The following is a 6,000-nucleotide window of genomic DNA, read 5'->3' as shown; positions in this document are numbered from 1 at the left end:
GGCGTGCTGCAGTCCATGGGGTTACAAAAAGCTGGACACGACTGAGCAACTTCATTTTCATTTTCATAGTTGCTTTACAGTGTTGTGTTAGTTTCTGCTATACAGCAAAGTGAATCAGTATACAAAAGTATCCAATCTTTTTTAGATTTCCTTCCCATTTAGGTCACCACAGATCATTGAGCAGGGTTCCCTGTGGATGGAGTGGGAGGTTGGGGTTAACAGATATAAACTTTTATGTATAGAATGGATAAACAACAAAGTCCTACTGTATAGCACAGAGAATTATATTCAATATCCTATGATAAACCATAATAGAAAAGAATATTTTTAAAAGAATGTTTATGTATGTATGGCTGCATTATTTTGCTGCACAGAAGAAATTAACACAATATTGTAAATCAACTATACTTCAATACAGATACTGATTAAAAATAAAATAAAAATGCAACAGACCACTTAATAATCAAATTACCGAAAAAAATGGTTAAAAAGAAATTCTTACAAGCAGTCGGAGGAAAACAAATACATTACGTACAGAGAAATGAAGACAAGAACGACAGAAGATTTTATGTCAGAAACTGTGCAAACCAGAAGAAGATAAAGCTATCAGCTGGAGTTTTGTGCCCAACAAAAGTATCTTTCAAAAATGAAAGTGAGCTAAAAACTTTTTAAAGCAAACAATATCTGAGAAAATTCATTACCAGCATAGCTGCACTCTAAAATATACTAAAGGAAATTCTTCAAGCATAAGGAATAATACTATTTGGAAATTTGTATCTACCCAAAAGAATCAAGAGGAATACGTGGACTAATATAAAAGATATTTTCCACTGTTTAATCTCTTTATTAAAACTGTCTATTGAAAATAAAATAATACCAGCATCCCATGGTGTTTATAACATACATAGGAGTAAAATGCAACAATAGTTTACAAAAGAAGAGAAAAATTTCTTACACTTTACATGAAACGGTTTAACACTATCTGAGAGTAGACTGTGATGAGTTAAAGATGTATCAATATATTGTAAATGGTAGAGGAACCAATAACAAGACAAGGTAGAGGTATAGCTAATAAGGCAACAAAGAGATCAGTAGGAATCATAAAAATAATGCAAAAAAAAAAAGGAAAAAGAAGGAATGAAAAACAAATAGGAAAATAGAAAACAAACAGCAATATGGTAGATTTAAACCCAGACATATCAATAATCACATTAAATATAGGCAATCTAAACACTGCAATTAAAAGCAGAGATTGTTAGATTGGATTAAAAAAAGCAAGAACCAATTTTGTTCTATCTATAAAAACCCACTTTAAAACTTTAGACACTAATTTGTTTTTAATATAAATTTATTTATTTTAATTGGAGGCTAATTACTTGACAATATTGTATTGGTTTTGCCATACATTAACATGAATCCGCCACGGGTGTACACGTGTTCCCCACCCTGAACTCCCCTCCCACCTCCCTCCCCATACCATATTTTCCACCCATCTGCAAAACTTGAAATTTAGAGGGACATCCCTGGTGGTCCAGTGACTAGGACTCTGCCTTCCCAACGCAGGGGGCCTGGGTTCAACCCCTTGTCAGGGAACTAGATCCCACATGCCTCAACCAAGAAGTTGTATGTGCAGACTAAAGATCCCGCATACCACAACAAGGCCCAGTGCAGACAAATAAAGAGACGACTTTTTTTTAAGTTAAAATTTAGAAACACAAAAGTTTTAGTAGTACACGGAAATGCAAGGACATGTGAGTTCAGTGCATTTGCAAATAAGAGCTAGACTCATTCTGAAAACCAAAAGATGAGCAAAGAAACATAATCTGACCAAATGGAATAATGTGTCTGACAATGGGATGGCAAAAAAATAATAAAAATAAGTAAATAAAACTGTAGACACAAGCAAGTTAAAAGAATGCAAAAAGATACACCGTGAAAGCACTAATTGAAGGTAAGTTTGAGGGGCTACATTAATACAGAGAAAACACTTTTGGACAAGAAATATTAAAAGATAAAGGGATACATTTATAATAATAAATTGATTAATCCATCAAGAGGAGAGAACATATGTATATATGTTCTAATGTATATACCGTTAATAACAGAACCTCAAAAAAGGAAGTAAAAAACTGATAGAACTGAAGGAAGAATTAGATAAATCCACAATTGCAGTTGCATGTTTTAACACCTTTCAGTACTGAACAACTTGGTGAAGATCACTAAAAATATAGAAAAAATGAATGGGGAATTCCCTGGTGGTTCGGTGGTTAGGACTCTGCACTTCCACTGCAAGGGGCCTGGGTTCAATCCCCAGTCAGGGAACTAAGATCCCACAAGCCGAAACAGAAACAAAACATGAATAAGCCAAACCAAACAGACCCATATAGAACATACCAGTTCAAGCACACATGTAACATTTACCAAGAATGACTATATTCTGGACCATAAAAAGCCTATAATTAAAAAAGATCAGACTATATAATGTATGTCTTTTGGTCACAATGAAATTAACTGAATCATTAACATAAAGATATCTGCAAAAAGCCAAATGTTTGGAATTTAACAGCATGCTTACAAATATTCCATTTGACAAAAGAGAAATCAAAAGGAAAAAGACAATATTTTTCAACTAAATAAACATAAAATCACAAAATGTCAAAATTTCTGGGATAGATGTAAAGATTAGAAGTGCTTAGAGGAGATTTCACAGATTAAAGAAACAGAGGGATGGTGTGGTGAGCACCATAGGTAAAAGCAGAGGGAGGGAATGTTCATCTGGCAGAAACAATAAATGCTCACCACATTTTCCCTCTGTCCTACCTTATCAAGCTTCTGTTACATCTCTTTTATCCTCTCAACTAGATGTTTCCAAAACATGGACACAATAGAGCCATCTCTATCGACATCAGCCATTTATCTTCTTTAACTCATCATAGTTATATTTTTGTAAAAGAAGGAAATCCAAAAAGGACGAGATCTATGTGTATGTATGACTGACTCACTGTGCTGTACAGCAGAAAAGAACACAACATTATAAAGCAACTATACTCCAATAAGAAATTAAAAAAAAAAAAACATTTTTCTGCCCTGCCTATAGTTTCACACACACACCTCCTTCTGACCAACATCCATCCAAAAACACGCACACACACAGCTAAGGCCGAACTGAACGAAGGATGACCACCTGACTCCAAATTAGCGAGTGTGTTGAAAGCTAAAAAAGTGAAAATGTTAGTTGTTCAGTCACATTCTACTTTTTGTGACCCCATGGACTGTAGCCTGCCAGGCTCCTCTGCCCATGGAATTTTCCAGGCAAGACTACTGGAGTGGGTAGCCATTCCCTTCTCCAGGGGATCTTCCCAACCCAGGGATCAAAACCAGGTCTCCTGCATTACAGCCGGATTCTTTACAGTCTGAGCCACTAGTTGCCTAGAAATCTGACTTTGTGTGACCTTGCACCAAGAGAAGAGCGAGGCTGAACAGATTCTATCTTGAGAACTTAATATGAGACATAAGATTGCTGACAGTTGGTGGTGAAAAAGTCTTGTAAACTGAAAATAATGGCAAACGTTTGCAAGTTGATGAGTAAAAGGCGGAAGCTGTTCTGCAGAGAAAGGAAAATGGAGCTGACAAGAAGGAAAGAGCAGAGAAGAGCCCGTGGCCCAAGAGAGAGAAGTAGAACCAGTAGCCAGCTGCTTCTGTTCCTCTCCATCTCCCCTGATGCTCGACTGCACTTGATTTCATGTCCTTTGATTCTGTGAGAGCTCTGCTTCCTTGCAATAAACACTATTCTTTACTTGAGTAACTCTGAGTTTTGTTTTCTTGCAACCCAAGGAACCATAACTTGAACAATTTCATGTCTTTTTAATTGCCTCCCAACATTGCATGGTAACTTCTTTAATGTTAATCAGTGTCTTTTATTTCATCTGTATAACACAGCTTATAGTCACATGACTTGAATTATATAAATACTGATAAGGTTCACAATGAATTAATTCATTAATCTGGTTACTGACACCTCTACCACCATCAGAATCATGAATTGCTTGTTTTGTCTGCTCTATCGAGTCCTTTGTGAATCTTTTTTTTTTTTTTTTTCTCTACTCCCTTTGGCTCTAGTGGGACTAAGAATCTCAGGCTTCCAACCCCCTCCCACTGAAGCAGGCATATGGCTCTCGGTGTAGGTCAGTCAGGCTCTCATTTGGAATCTCAGTCATCGGATAGTAGTTTCCTAAAGAAATGTTGATCACTTGAGAACCCCGGAGCTCCCTTGACAACTGGCCTTTCGGGCGTCTGATTGTTCAGCTTTTTCTTCAGTCCTAGGGCTGTTCACTATCCTTCCAACCCCCCCCCTTTTCTAGTTTAAGTAGTCAGAGTCCATTTCTACTGCGTTCAGCCTGATTCCTCTCTGATACAGGCTGGTTCCCAAAGAGGTCAGTTTCTTCCCTGGCTATATAGAATAACTGGAAGAAATTCTTCTTTTTGGAAAGAGCAGCTAATTTTGAAGCATGCTATCTTTGAAACAAATAAAATATTTCTTTATTGATCAGTTGCCCCACTGCTGTCTTCTTTTATATATCACCAACCCAGCCTCTGGGTTGCCTTTTCTGCAAGAGGCATCATTAGTTTTGCCTCAGTTGTTTATACTCAACCTCATCCTCATCTTCTAAAGCTGTCTATGAGTGAATGAGTCATGAACGTGACCCTTTAGAGGTGTCATATGCATTTGGGAAACCAGGCAACAGAGGCTAACTTCACTTAGCCAAGTCAGCACTTTTTCTATAGCAATATAAAGCAGAGTTCATTCTTTGGGTCTGAAGGATCTGTAATCAACCAAGAAGGCATCTCCCAGGCTTGAATCTGGTGTCCCAGTTTCCGATGATGAACCCACTGTGGCCCTTTGAACCAACATCCCTCCTTAAAGAGAAGCAACACTTAGGGTGTTGGCTCTGATTCTTCCAAGACCTCAAGTTCCAAGGCAGTTTGTCTCCTCTCAACACTCTGACTCATTATCCTATTTTACTGAAGTACTTAGAATGAGAGCTCTGGAGAAGTGCTCTGTGCAATTACATAAATGAATAGACACATTTATTTGAAACATTTTCAGATTTCCTAGAAAGAAATTTTATGGTCTTTCCCTGACACTAATTTCTGAAACTGGGTAACAGTCCTGGGGGTCTCCTTGCCCTGCCCAGGGACTTGCATTTCCAAGGCAATATAAAACCCTGTCATTAGCTATTCATTCATTTTGCAAGTCATTGCTGAGCATCCACTGCATGTCAGGCACTGTACTGTGAGTGGGGTATATGATGGAGAAGAAAACAAACACAACCCTGCCTTCAAGAGAACACAGTCCAGTGGAGGAGAGAGGGAAAAAATCATACATGAGTAATTGCATGTGTACGTGTGTGTGTGTTGCTCAGTTGCTTCAGTCGTGTCCAACTCTACAACACTATGGACTGTTGCCTAACAGACTTCTCTGTCCATGGGATTCTCCACGCAAGAACACTGGAGTGGGTTGCCACGCCCTCCTCCAGAGAATCTTCCCAACCCAGGGACTGAACCCATGTCTCTTGCATCTCCTGCATTGCAGGCAGATTCTTTACCCACTGAGCCACCTGAGAAATATCAATAGCATTAGAAGGGAATATTAGATGGCAGAGGGCAGAAGAGTCTCCCTGAAACCTGAAGAATAAGAAGTGAGGAGAACTGGAATTAAGTAGACGGAGTAGCATAGATGAGGCCTAGAGGTAGGAAAGAGCTCCTCATGTGTTTGAGGAACTAAGTGGAGCTCTGTTTAGGCATATTTAGACTAAGATGCTTATGATGTATCCAAGTAGAAAACTCAAGTAGGTAGCTGAATCAGGTAGCTGGATATGTAGGACTGGAGTTCAAATGAGAGAGTGAGATGGAGATATAAATATGGTCATTATCAGCATGTAGATGATATCTTGGGCTATATAAATTGATCATTTAGGAAGAGAGAAAGAAGCAGCCCTG

At 38.2% G+C, this 6,000-nt stretch overlaps 1 non-coding gene across 1 annotated transcript; it reads left to right on the top strand.

The window, feature by feature from the left end:
* The first annotated feature begins 2,249 nt into the window (after nucleotides 1-2,249).
* Nucleotides 2,250-2,322, top strand: TRNAG-UCC (transfer RNA glycine (anticodon UCC)). The gene has a single exon. It is a non-coding gene; the product is annotated as a tRNA-Gly (tRNA).
* Nucleotides 2,323-6,000: the final 3,678 nt, after the last annotated feature.

Source organism: Bos grunniens, chromosome 15 (assembly GCF_055505025.1).
Source record: "Bos grunniens cultivar Pamir isolate PY7600 chromosome 15, Bosgru_T2T1.0, whole genome shotgun sequence".
NCBI lineage: Eukaryota > Metazoa > Chordata > Mammalia > Artiodactyla > Bovidae > Bos > Bos grunniens.
The sequence above is the reverse complement of the archived record's forward strand: the minus strand, read 5'-3'. Positions and strand labels throughout refer to the sequence as shown.